This window comes from Thunnus maccoyii, chromosome 23 (assembly GCF_910596095.1).
Source record: "Thunnus maccoyii chromosome 23, fThuMac1.1, whole genome shotgun sequence".
In the NCBI taxonomy this organism is placed as follows: Eukaryota; Metazoa; Chordata; class Actinopteri; order Scombriformes; family Scombridae; genus Thunnus; species Thunnus maccoyii.
Window position 1 is genome coordinate 2877393 of NC_056555.1, and position 12093 is coordinate 2889485.

General features: G+C 51.5%; 23 non-coding genes across 23 annotated transcripts; 10 read left to right on the plus strand and 13 right to left on the minus strand.

Annotated features, from left to right (window-relative positions):
- Positions 1–107: 107 nt before the first annotated feature.
- Positions 108–179, minus strand: trnae-cuc. Its single transcript has one exon. It is a non-coding gene; the product is annotated as a tRNA-Glu (tRNA).
- Positions 180–681: 502 nt separating this feature from the next.
- Positions 682–763, plus strand: trnas-aga. The gene has a single exon. It is a non-coding gene; the product is annotated as a tRNA-Ser (tRNA).
- Positions 764–994: 231 nt separating this feature from the next.
- trnag-ccc lies at positions 995–1066 on the plus strand. The gene has a single exon. It is a non-coding gene; the product is annotated as a tRNA-Gly (tRNA).
- Positions 1067–1591: 525 nt separating this feature from the next.
- trnae-cuc lies at positions 1592–1663 on the minus strand. Its single transcript has one exon. It is a non-coding gene; the product is annotated as a tRNA-Glu (tRNA).
- Positions 1664–1794: 131 nt separating this feature from the next.
- On the minus strand, positions 1795–1866 carry trnae-uuc. Its single transcript has one exon. It is a non-coding gene; the product is annotated as a tRNA-Glu (tRNA).
- Positions 1867–2746: 880 nt separating this feature from the next.
- Positions 2747–2818, minus strand: trnae-cuc. Its single transcript has one exon. It is a non-coding gene; the product is annotated as a tRNA-Glu (tRNA).
- A 502-nt stretch (positions 2819–3320) lies between these two features.
- On the plus strand, positions 3321–3402 carry trnas-aga. Its single transcript has one exon. It is a non-coding gene; the product is annotated as a tRNA-Ser (tRNA).
- A 231-nt stretch (positions 3403–3633) lies between these two features.
- Positions 3634–3705, plus strand: trnag-ccc. The gene has a single exon. It is a non-coding gene; the product is annotated as a tRNA-Gly (tRNA).
- Positions 3706–4230: 525 nt separating this feature from the next.
- Positions 4231–4302, minus strand: trnae-cuc. Its single transcript has one exon. It is a non-coding gene; the product is annotated as a tRNA-Glu (tRNA).
- Positions 4303–4433: 131 nt separating this feature from the next.
- trnae-uuc lies at positions 4434–4505 on the minus strand. Its single transcript has one exon. It is a non-coding gene; the product is annotated as a tRNA-Glu (tRNA).
- Positions 4506–5385: 880 nt separating this feature from the next.
- Positions 5386–5457, minus strand: trnae-cuc. Its single transcript has one exon. It is a non-coding gene; the product is annotated as a tRNA-Glu (tRNA).
- A 502-nt stretch (positions 5458–5959) lies between these two features.
- trnas-aga lies at positions 5960–6041 on the plus strand. The gene has a single exon. It is a non-coding gene; the product is annotated as a tRNA-Ser (tRNA).
- Positions 6042–6272: 231 nt separating this feature from the next.
- On the plus strand, positions 6273–6344 carry trnag-ccc. The gene has a single exon. It is a non-coding gene; the product is annotated as a tRNA-Gly (tRNA).
- A 529-nt stretch (positions 6345–6873) lies between these two features.
- Positions 6874–6945, minus strand: trnae-cuc. Its single transcript has one exon. It is a non-coding gene; the product is annotated as a tRNA-Glu (tRNA).
- A 131-nt stretch (positions 6946–7076) lies between these two features.
- On the minus strand, positions 7077–7148 carry trnae-uuc. Its single transcript has one exon. It is a non-coding gene; the product is annotated as a tRNA-Glu (tRNA).
- An 880-nt stretch (positions 7149–8028) lies between these two features.
- On the minus strand, positions 8029–8100 carry trnae-cuc. The gene has a single exon. It is a non-coding gene; the product is annotated as a tRNA-Glu (tRNA).
- A 502-nt stretch (positions 8101–8602) lies between these two features.
- On the plus strand, positions 8603–8684 carry trnas-aga. The gene has a single exon. It is a non-coding gene; the product is annotated as a tRNA-Ser (tRNA).
- A 231-nt stretch (positions 8685–8915) lies between these two features.
- trnag-ccc lies at positions 8916–8987 on the plus strand. The gene has a single exon. It is a non-coding gene; the product is annotated as a tRNA-Gly (tRNA).
- A 529-nt stretch (positions 8988–9516) lies between these two features.
- trnae-cuc lies at positions 9517–9588 on the minus strand. Its single transcript has one exon. It is a non-coding gene; the product is annotated as a tRNA-Glu (tRNA).
- A 131-nt stretch (positions 9589–9719) lies between these two features.
- On the minus strand, positions 9720–9791 carry trnae-uuc. Its single transcript has one exon. It is a non-coding gene; the product is annotated as a tRNA-Glu (tRNA).
- An 880-nt stretch (positions 9792–10671) lies between these two features.
- Positions 10672–10743, minus strand: trnae-cuc. Its single transcript has one exon. It is a non-coding gene; the product is annotated as a tRNA-Glu (tRNA).
- A 502-nt stretch (positions 10744–11245) lies between these two features.
- Positions 11246–11327, plus strand: trnas-aga. The gene has a single exon. It is a non-coding gene; the product is annotated as a tRNA-Ser (tRNA).
- A 231-nt stretch (positions 11328–11558) lies between these two features.
- trnag-ccc lies at positions 11559–11630 on the plus strand. Its single transcript has one exon. It is a non-coding gene; the product is annotated as a tRNA-Gly (tRNA).
- The last annotated feature ends 463 nt before the right edge of the window (positions 11631–12093 follow it).

Consider the following 12093-nt stretch of genomic DNA (forward strand, 5'->3'; position numbering starts at 1 on the left):
CGCAAAGGGAAATCAAAGACTGATCACCCTCGACAAAATTGGGCTGGTTTGATTAAATTACTGGCATCGCTATATAGGCAGCCAACTCACGTCATGCCTCCTCAGCTTTCCCTGACCGGGAATCGAACCCGGGCCGCGGCGGTGAGAGCGCCGAATCCTAGCCACTAGACCATCAGGGAGCCGCTTACCCCCAACTGGAGGAAACAGACCTGGATCAAACAATTGTCGCCCTCTCCCAAACTTTGCCTTTTTTGTCTCAGTGACTGAACTTTCTAATAAGCAGGCAATTCATCGTATTTTAAATAGCCCTTATGTGTGACAGCCCACTTGATTGGGCTTGATGACAAACTGCATTTTCTCTGCTGTGAACGACAAGAAGCACTCGCAGGCTCTTTGCGTCAAGCTATCAACCACACTAGATTTGAGAATTCCCTGATTTTACACAGACAGACAGATTAGGTCATGTTAGATCAAAACTTGTGCTCGTGGAAAAGACCTTTCACAGGGTTCAAATCTAGCGGCAGTCCTGCTTAACATGTTTGTGGCTGATATTTTCATGCGTGCAAGTTATGGTTGCTCTCATATTCACAGCAGCCTGTTTAATCCAATTGGGCTGACACTGTAAACATGGTCCTTTAAAATCTGTAATGTTGCCTCAACCCTTTGAAAAGCGGAGGGGAGGTAGTTGTGGCCGAGTGGTCAAGGCGATGGACTAGAAATCCATTGGGGTTTCCCCGCGCAGGTTCGAATCCTGCCAACTACGGAGGCCTCAACCTTTATCCGTTCCTTCCGTCATCAGATGGGCGTGCGCTCTTAAGGTGATGAACTGAACCAAAACGTGTGTGCTGCGCGGCTTTTGAAAACTGCTGAAATGGAGGAGGGCAGTGCTTGCAAATGGCATTCTGGACTCACAAATAGTCGACTTTCTGAACTTCAGTGCACGTGCTGTTGCGTCTCCATCGTGTGTGCTGGCATTGCAAAGGGGCTTCCCATGGCATTGGTGGTATAGTGGCGAGCATAGCTGCTTCCCAAGCAGTTGACCCGGGTTCGATTCCCGGCCAATGCATGATCTGAAAAGTCTGCAGAACAGTCAGCTTATCTTCAGGAGCAATGTGAAGCTGTGTTAAATCACTCGCAGTGCGGTCTTTCAAAAGCGTGGAAAACGACGCGAGGCTTGTATGAAAACGGACATGTTGTGTTTCGGTAAGTACTTGCCACGGTTGTGATGGTGGCTGCTTCCCGCCAAGCTGATGGGGTTCAAAGTCCTGTCCGATCCACAGGGACTCGGGCTCCTCCTAGGTCGCTGATTGCACGCCTTTCACTTTTCGGGGGAAACCTCTATCCATCTTCTGTGTACGTACAGTTATTCCTCATCAGATGGGGATTGGATGGTGCCTTGGGAGGTCACACACAAGTGCCTGATAGTGGTAAGACCAGCTTTCCTGACTGGGAATCGAGCCCGGGCCGCGGCGGTGAGAGTGCCCAGTACTCGCCACTGGACCTTCAGGGAGCCATACACTGATCACCGCTAACAAACTAAACGACTGGCATCGCTATTGTCGCAGCCGACTCACCTCATGCCATTCCTGCGTTCCCTGACCGGGAATCGAACCCGGGCCGCGGCGGTGAGAGCGCCGAATCCTAGCCACTAGACCACCAGGGATCCATGAGCGTGGGGAGGGATGGAGCAAAAAGTAAATCAAACACTGACCACCCACTTCCAAATTTGGCTTGTTTGACTAAATTACTTGCGCGGCTATACAGGCAACCGACTCATCCTATGCCACGCCAGCATTCCCTGACCGGGAAGCGAACCCGGGCCGCGGCGGTGAAAGCGCCGAATCCTAGCCACTAGACCATCAGGGAACGTCGTGCCTATACCTGGAGGAAACAAAAGCGTTTTAAACAATTGTCATCCTTTCCAAAAGTTTGCCCTTTTTGTCTCGGTGACTGAACCTTCTAATAAACAGGCAATTCATCTTACTTTAAATGAGATGAAGTGCTGTGCCGCGTTCATCACGTGTGCTGGCATCGCAATGGGGCTTTTCATGGCATCTGTGGTGTCGTGGCGGGCATAGCCGCTTCCCAAGCAGTTCCCCGGCCCGGGGGTTCGATTCCCGGCCAAGGCGCGATCCGAAAAGTCTGCTGCACCGTCGGGTCGTACTCCGAGTAGCGTGAAGTTCTTTTAAACCAGTTGTAGTACAGTGTTTGAAAATTGTGGAAAACGCTGCCAGGCTTGTAATGAAAATCGACAGGTTGTGTTTCAGTAAATACCTGCCGCAGTTATGACGGTGGCTGCCTCCCGCCAAGCGGCTCGGGTTCAAACTCCTGGCCAATCACAGGAACTGGGGCTTCACGTAGGTCGCTGATTACGCGTCTTTCACTTTTCAGGGGAAACCTCTATCCATCTTCCGTGCGCGTACAGTTATTCCTCATCAGGGTCACTGGGGTGGATCAGAGACGGGTACTGAATCCCGCCTTGGGAGAAATTGAGAGAAGCAGGCTCTGTGGAGATAACAGGTGCATCATAGTGGTAAGACCAGCTTCCCTGACTGGGAATACAGCCCCGGCCGCGGCGGCGAGAGTGCCAAATACTAGCCACCAGAGCGTTTGGGAGCCGTGAAGGTGAGAAAGGATGACGCAAAGGGAAATCAAAGACTGATCACCCTCGACAAAATTGGGCTGGTTTGATTAAATTACTGGCATCGCTATATAGGCAGCCAACTCACGTCATGCCTCCTCAGCTTTCCCTGACCGGGAATCGAACCCGGGCCGCGGCGGTGAGAGCGCCGAATCCTAGCCACTAGACCATCAGGGAGCCGCTTACCCCCAACTGGAGGAAACAGACCTGGATCAAACAATTGTCGCCCTCTCCCAAACTTTGCCTTTTTTGTCTCAGTGACTGAACTTTCTAATAAGCAGGCAATTCATCGTATTTTAAATAGCCCTTATGTGTGACAGCCCACTTGATTGGGCTTGATGACAAACTGCATTTTCTCTGCTGTGAACGACAAGAAGCACTCGCAGGCTCTTTGCGTCAAGCTATCAACCACACTAGATTTGAGAATTCCCTGATTTTACACAGACAGACAGATTAGGTCATGTTAGATCAAAACTTGTGCTCGTGGAAAAGACCTTTCACAGGGTTCAAATCTAGCGGCAGTCCTGCTTAACATGTTTGTGGCTGATATTTTCATGCGTGCAAGTTATGGTTGCTCTCATATTCACAGCAGCCTGTTTAATCCAATTGGGCTGACACTGTAAACATGGTCCTTTAAAATCTGTAATGTTGCCTCAACCCTTTGAAAAGCGGAGGGGAGGTAGTTGTGGCCGAGTGGTCAAGGCGATGGACTAGAAATCCATTGGGGTTTCCCCGCGCAGGTTCGAATCCTGCCAACTACGGAGGCCTCAACCTTTATCCGTTCCTTCCGTCATCAGATGGGCGTGCGCTCTTAAGGTGATGAACTGAACCAAAACGTGTGTGCTGCGCGGCTTTTGAAAACTGCTGAAATGGAGGAGGGCAGTGCTTGCAAATGGCATTCTGGACTCACAAATAGTCGACTTTCTGAACTTCAGTGCACGTGCTGTTGCGTCTCCATCGTGTGTGCTGGCATTGCAAAGGGGCTTCCCATGGCATTGATGGTATAGTGGCGAGCATAGCTGCTTCCCAAGCAGTTGACCCGGGTTCGATTCCCGGCCAATGCATGATCTGAAAAGTCTGCAGAACAGTCAGCTTATCTTCAGGAGCAATGTGAAGCTGTGTTAAATCACTCGCAGTGCGGTCTTTCAAAAGCGTGGAAAACGACGCGAGGCTTGTATGAAAACGGACATGTTGTGTTTCGGTAAGTACTTGCCGCGGTTGTGATGGTGGCTGCTTCCCGCCAAGCTGATGGGGTTCAAAGTCCTGTCCGATCCACAGGGACTCGGGCTCCTCCTAGGTCGCTGATTGCACGCCTTTCACTTTTCGGGGGAAACCTCTATCCATCTTCTGTGTACGTACAGTTATTCCTCATCAGATGGGGATTGGATGGTGCCTTGGGAGGTCACACACAAGTGCCTGATAGTGGTAAGACCAGCTTTCCTGACTGGGAATCGAGCCCGGGCCGCGGCGGTGAGAGTGCCCAGTACTCGCCACTGGACCTTCAGGGAGCCATACACTGATCACCGCTAACAAACTAAACGACTGGCATCGCTATTGTCGCAGCCGACTCACCTCATGCCATTCCTGCGTTCCCTGACCGGGAATCGAACCCGGGCCGCGGCGGTGAGAGCGCCGAATCCTAGCCACTAGACCACCAGGGATCCATGAGCGTGGGGAGGGATGGAGCAAAAAGTAAATCAAACACTGACCACCCACTTCCAAATTTGGCTTGTTTGACTAAATTACTTGCGCGGCTATACAGGCAACCGACTCATCCTATGCCACGCCAGCATTCCCTGACCGGGAAGCGAACCCGGGCCGCGGCGGTGAAAGCGCCGAATCCTAGCCACTAGACCATCAGGGAACGTCGTGCCTATACCTGGAGGAAACAAAAGCGTTTTAAACAATTGTCATCCTTTCCAAAAGTTTGCCCTTTTTGTCTCGGTGACTGAACCTTCTAATAAACAGGCAATTCATCTTACTTTAAATGAGATGAAGTGCTGTGCCGCGTTCATCACGTGTGCTGGCATCGCAATGGGGCTTTTCATGGCATCTGTGGTGTCGTGGCGGGCATAGCCGCTTCCCAAGCAGTTCCCCGGCCCGGGGGTTCGATTCCCGGCCAAGGCGCGATCCGAAAAGTCTGCTGCACCGTCGGGTCGTACTCCGAGTAGCGTGAAGTTCTTTTAAACCAGTTGTAGTACAGTGTTTGAAAATTGTGGAAAACGCTGCCAGGCTTGTAATGAAAATCGACAGGTTGTGTTTCAGTAAATACCTGCCGCAGTTATGACGGTGGCTGCCTCCCGCCAAGCGGCTCGGGTTCAAACTCCTGGCCAATCACAGGAACTGGGGCTTCACGTAGGTCGCTGATTACGCGTCTTTCACTTTTCAGGGGAAACCTCTATCCATCTTCCGTGCGCGTACAGTTATTCCTCATCAGGGTCACTGGGGTGGATCAGAGACGGGTACTGAATCCCGCCTTGGGAGAAATTGAGAGAAGCAGGCTCTGTGGAGATAACAGGTGCATCATAGTGGTAAGACCAGCTTCCCTGACTGGGAATACAGCCCCGGCCGCGGCGGCGAGAGTGCCAAATACTAGCCACCAGAGCGTTTGGGAGCCGTGAAGGTGAGAAAGGATGACGCAAAGGGAAATCAAAGACTGATCACCCTCGACAAAATTGGGCTGGTTTGATTAAATTACTGGCATCGCTATATAGGCAGCCAACTCACGTCATGCCTCCTCAGCTTTCCCTGACCGGGAATCGAACCCGGGCCGCGGCGGTGAGAGCGCCGAATCCTAGCCACTAGACCATCAGGGAGCCGCTTACCCCCAACTGGAGGAAACAGACCTGGATCAAACAATTGTCGCCCTCTCCCAAACTTTGCCTTTTTTGTCTCAGTGACTGAACTTTCTAATAAGCAGGCAATTCATCGTATTTTAAATAGCCCTTATGTGTGACAGCCCACTTGATTGGGCTTGATGACAAACTGCATTTTCTCTGCTGTGAACGACAAGAAGCACTCGCAGGCTCTTTGCGTCAAGCTATCAACCACACTAGATTTGAGAATTCCCTGATTTTACACAGACAGACAGATTAGGTCATGTTAGATCAAAACTTGTGCTCGTGGAAAAGACCTTTCACAGGGTTCAAATCTAGCGGCAGTCCTGCTTAACATGTTTGTGGCTGATATTTTCATGCGTGCAAGTTATGGTTGCTCTCATATTCACAGCAGCCTGTTTAATCCAATTGGGCTGACACTGTAAACATGGTCCTTTAAAATCTGTAATGTTGCCTCAACCCTTTGAAAAGCGGAGGGGAGGTAGTTGTGGCCGAGTGGTCAAGGCGATGGACTAGAAATCCATTGGGGTTTCCCCGCGCAGGTTCGAATCCTGCCAACTACGGAGGCCTCAACCTTTATCCGTTCCTTCCGTCATCAGATGGGCGTGCGCTCTTAAGGTGATGAACTGAACCAAAACGTGTGTGCTGCGCGGCTTTTGAAAACTGCTGAAATGGAGGAGGGCAGTGCTTGCAAATGGCATTCTGGACTCACAAATAGTCGACTTTCTGAACTTCAGTGCACGTGCTGTTGCGTCTCCATCGTGTGTGCTGGCATTGCAAAGGGGCTTCCCATGGCATTGGTGGTATAGTGGCGAGCATAGCTGCTTCCCAAGCAGTTGACCCGGGTTCGATTCCCGGCCAATGCATGATCTGAAAAGTCTGCAGAACAGTCAGCTTGTCTTCAGGAGCAATGTGAAGCTGTGTTAAATCACTCGCAGTGCGGTCTTTCAAAAGCGTGGAAAACGACGCGAGGCTTGTATGAAAACGGACATGTTGTGTTTCGGTAAGTACTTGCCACGGTTGTGCCTGATGGTGGCTGCTTCCCGCCAAGCTGATGGGGTTCAAAGTCCTGTCCGATCCACAGGGACTCGGGCTTCTCCTAGGTCGCTGATTGCACGCCTTTCACTTTTCGGGGGAAACCTCTATCCATCTTCTGTGTACGTACAGTTATTCCTCATCAGATGGGGATTGGATGGTGCCTTGGGAGGTCACACACAAGTGCCTGATAGTGGTAAGACCAGCTTTCCTGACTGGGAATCGAGCCCGGGCCGCGGCGGTGAGAGTGCCCAGTACTCGCCACTGGACCTTCAGGGAGCCATACACTGATCACCGCTAACAAACTAAACGACTGGCATCGCTATTGTCGCAGCCGACTCACCTCATGCCATTCCTGCGTTCCCTGACCGGGAATCGAACCCGGGCCGCGGCGGTGAGAGCGCCGAATCCTAGCCACTAGACCACCAGGGATCCATGAGCGTGGGGAGGGATGGAGCAAAAAGTAAATCAAACACTGATCACCCACTTCCAAATTTGGCTCGTTTGACTAAATTACTTGCGCGGCTATACAGGCAACCGACTCATCCTATGCCACGCCAGCATTCCCTGACCGGGAATCGAACCCGGGCCGCGGCGGTGAAAGCGCCGAATCCTAGCCACTAGACCATCAGGGAACGTCGTGCCTATACCTGGAGGAAACAAAAGCGTTTCAAACAATTGTCATCCTTTCCAAAAGTTTGCCCTTTTTGTCTCGGTGACTGAACCTTCTAATAAACAGGCAATTCATCTTACTTTAAATGAGATGAAGTGCTGTGCCGCGTTCATCACGTGTGCTGGCATCGCAATGGGGCTTTTCATGGCATCTGTGGTGTCGTGGCGGGCATAGCCGCTTCCCAAGCAGTTACCCGGCCCGGGGGTTCGATTCCCGGCCAAGGCGCGATCCGAAAAGTCTGCTGCACCGTCGGGTCGTACTCCGAGTAGCGTGAAGTTCTTTTAAACCAGTTGTAGTACAGTGTTTGAAAATTGTGGAAAACGCTGCCAGGCTTGTAATGAAAATCGACAGGTTGTGTTTCAGTAAATACCTGCCGCAGTTATGACGGTGGCTGCCTCCCGCCAAGCGGCTCGGGTTCAAACTCCTGGCCAATCACAGGAACTGGGGCTTCACGTAGGTCGCTGATTACGCGTCTTTCACTTTTCAGGGGAAACCTCTATCCATCTTCCGTGCGCGTACAGTTATTCCTCATCAGGGTCACTGGGGTGGATCAGAGACGGGTACTGAATCCCGCCTTGGGAGAAATTGAGAGAAGCAGGCTCTGTGGAGATAACAGGTGCATCATAGTGGTAAGACCAGCTTCCCTGACTGGGAATACAGCCCCGGCCGCGGCGGCGAGAGTGCCAAATACTAGCCACCAGAGCGTTTGGGAGCCGTGAAGGTGAGAAAGGATGACGCAAAGGGAAATCAAAGACTGATCACCCTCGACAAAATTGGGCTGGTTTGATTAAATTACTGGCATCGCTATATAGGCAGCCAACTCACGTCATGCCTCCTCAGCTTTCCCTGACCGGGAATCGAACCCGGGCCGCGGCGGTGAGAGCGCCGAATCCTAGCCACTAGACCATCAGGGAGCCGCTTACCCCCAACTGGAGGAAACAGACCTGGATCAAACAATTGTCGCCCTCTCCCAAACTTTGCCTTTTTTGTCTCAGTGACTGAACTTTCTAATAAGCAGGCAATTCATCGTATTTTAAATAGCCCTTATGTGTGACAGCCCACTTGATTGGGCTTGATGACAAACTGCATTTTCTCTGCTGTGAACGACAAGAAGCACTCGCAGGCTCTTTGCGTCAAGCTATCAACCACACTAGATTTGAGAATTCCCTGATTTTACACAGACAGACAGATTAGGTCATGTTAGATCAAAACTTGTGCTCGTGGAAAAGACCTTTCACAGGGTTCAAATCTAGCGGCAGTCCTGCTTAACATGTTTGTGGCTGATATTTTCATGCGTGCAAGTTATGGTTGCTCTCATATTCACAGCAGCCTGTTTAATCCAATTGGGCTGACACTGTAAACATGGTCCTTTAAAATCTGTAATGTTGCCTCAACCCTTTGAAAAGCGGAGGGGAGGTAGTTGTGGCCGAGTGGTCAAGGCGATGGACTAGAAATCCATTGGGGTTTCCCCGCGCAGGTTCGAATCCTGCCAACTACGGAGGCCTCAACCTTTATCCGTTCCTTCCGTCATCAGATGGGCGTGCGCTCTTAAGGTGATGAACTGAACCAAAACGTGTGTGCTGCGCGGCTTTTGAAAACTGCTGAAATGGAGGAGGGCAGTGCTTGCAAATGGCATTCTGGACTCACAAATAGTCGACTTTCTGAACTTCAGTGCACGTGCTGTTGCGTCTCCATCGTGTGTGCTGGCATTGCAAAGGGGCTTCCCATGGCATTGGTGGTATAGTGGCGAGCATAGCTGCTTCCCAAGCAGTTGACCCGGGTTCGATTCCCGGCCAATGCATGATCTGAAAAGTCTGCAGAACAGTCAGCTTGTCTTCAGGAGCAATGTGAAGCTGTGTTAAATCACTCGCAGTGCGGTCTTTCAAAAGCGTGGAAAACGACGCGAGGCTTGTATGAAAACGGACATGTTGTGTTTCGGTAAGTACTTGCCACGGTTGTGCCTGATGGTGGCTGCTTCCCGCCAAGCTGATGGGGTTCAAAGTCCTGTCCGATCCACAGGGACTCGGGCTCCTCCTAGGTCGCTGATTGCACGCCTTTCACTTTTCGGGGGAAACCTCTATCCATCTTCTGTGTACGTACAGTTATTCCTCATCAGATGGGGATTGGATGGTGCCTTGGGAGGTCACACACAAGTGCCTGATAGTGGTAAGACCAGCTTTCCTGACTGGGAATCGAGCCCGGGCCGCGGCGGTGAGAGTGCCCAGTACTCGCCACTGGACCTTCAGGGAGCCATACACTGATCACCGCTAACAAACTAAACGACTGGCATCGCTATTGTCGCAGCCGACTCACCTCATGCCATTCCTGCGTTCCCTGACCGGGAATCGAACCCCGGCCGCGGCGGTGAGAGCGCCGAATCCTAGCCACTAGACCACCAGGGATCCATGAGCGTGGGGAGGGATGGAGCAAAAAGTAAATCAAACACTGATCACCCACTTCCAAATTTGGCTCGTTTGACTAAATTACTTGCGCGGCTATACAGGCAACCGACTCATCCTATGCCACGCCAGCATTCCCTGACCGGGAATCGAACCCCGGCCGCGGCGGTGAAAGCGCCGAATCCTAGCCACTAGACCATCAGGGAACGTCGTGCCTATACCTGGAGGAAACAAAAGCGTTTCAAACAATTGTCATCCTTTCCAAAAGTTTGCCCTTTTTGTCTCGGTGACTGAACCTTCTAATAAACAGGCAATTCATCTTACTTTAAATGAGATGAAGTGCTGTGCCGCGTTCATCACGTGTGCTGGCATCGCAATGGGGCTTTTCATGGCATCTGTGGTGTCGTGGCGGGCATAGCCGCTTCCCAAGCAGTTCCCCGGCCCGGGGGTTCGATTCCCGACCAAGGCGCGATCCGAAAAGTCTGCTGCACCGTCGGGTCGTACTCCGAGTAGCGTGAAGTTCTTTTAAACCAGTTGTAGTACAGTGTTTGAAAATTGTGGAAAACGCTGCCAGGCTTGTAATGAAAATCGACAGGTTGTGTTTCAGTAAATACCTGCCGCAGTTATGACGGTGGCTGCCTCCCGCCAAGCGGCTCGGGTTCAAACTCCTGGCCAATCACAGGAACTGGGGCTTCACGTAGGTCGCTGATTACGCGTCTTTCACTTTTCAGGGGAAACCTCTATCCATCTTCCGTGCGCGTACAGTTATTCCTCATCAGGGTCACTGGGGTGGATCAGAGACGGGTACTGAATCCCGCCTTGGGAGAAATTGAGAGAAGCAGGCTCTGTGGAGATAACAGGTGCATCATAGTGGTAAGACCAGCTTCCCTGACTGGGAATACAGCCCCGGCCGCGGCGGCGAGAGTGCCAAATACTAGCCACCAGAGCGTTTGGGAGCCGTGAAGGTGAGAAAGGATGACGCAAAGGGAAATCAAAGACTGATCACCCTCGACAAAATTGGGCTGGTTTGATTAAATTACTGGCATCGCTATATAGGCAGCCAACTCACGTCATGCCTCCTCAGCTTTCCCTGACCGGGAATCGAACCCGGGCCGCGGCGGTGAGAGCGCCGAATCCTAGCCACTAGACCATCAGGGAGCCGCTTACCCCCAACTGGAGGAAACAGACCTGGATCAAACAATTGTCGCCCTCTCCCAAACTTTGCCTTTTTTGTCTCAGTGACTGAACTTTCTAATAAGCAGGCAATTCATCGTATTTTAAATAGCCCTTATGTGTGACAGCCCACTTGATTGGGCTTGATGACAAACTGCATTTTCTCTGCTGTGAACGACAAGAAGCACTCGCAGGCTCTTTGCGTCAAGCTATCAACCACACTAGATTTGAGAATTCCCTGATTTTACACAGACAGACAGATTAGGTCATGTTAGATCAAAACTTGTGCTCGTGGAAAAGACCTTTCACAGGGTTCAAATCTAGCGGCAGTCCTGCTTAACATGTTTGTGGCTGATATTTTCATGCGTGCAAGTTATGGTTGCTCTCATATTCACAGCAGCCTGTTTAATCCAATTGGGCTGACACTGTAAACATGGTCCTTTAAAATCTGTAATGTTGCCTCAACCCTTTGAAAAGCGGAGGGGAGGTAGTTGTGGCCGAGTGGTCAAGGCGATGGACTAGAAATCCATTGGGGTTTCCCCGCGCAGGTTCGAATCCTGCCAACTACGGAGGCCTCAACCTTTATCCGTTCCTTCCGTCATCAGATGGGCGTGCGCTCTTAAGGTGATGAACTGAACCAAAACGTGTGTGCTGCGCGGCTTTTGAAAACTGCTGAAATGGAGGAGGGCAGTGCTTGCAAATGGCATTCTGGACTCACAAATAGTCGACTTTCTGAACTTCAGTGCACGTGCTGTTGCGTCTCCATCGTGTGTGCTGGCATTGCAAAGGGGCTTCCCATGGCATTGGTGGTATAGTGGCGAGCATAGCTGCTTCCCAAGCAGTTGACCCGGGTTCGATTCCCGGCCAATGCATGATCTGAAAAGTCTGCAGAACAGTCAGCTTGTCTTCAGGAGCAATGTGAAGCTGTGTTAAATCACTCGCAGTGCGGTCTTTCAAAAGCGTGGAAAACGACGCGAGGCTTGTATGAAAACGGACATGTTGTGTTTCGGTAAGTACTTGCCACGGTTGTGCCTGATGGTGGCTGCTTCCCGCCAAGCTGATGGGGTTCAAAGTCCTGTCCGATCCACAGGGACTCGGGCTCCTCCTAGGTCGCTGATTGCACGCCTTTCACTTTTCGGGGGAAACCTCTATCCATCTTCTGTGTACGTACAGTTATTCCTCATCAGATGGGGATTGGATGGTGCCTTGGGAGGTCACACACAAGTGCCTGATAGTGGTAAGACCAGCTTTCCTGACTGGGAATCGAGCCCGGGCCGCGGCGGTGAGAGTGCCCAGTACTCGCCACTGGACCTTCAGGGAGCCATACACTGATCA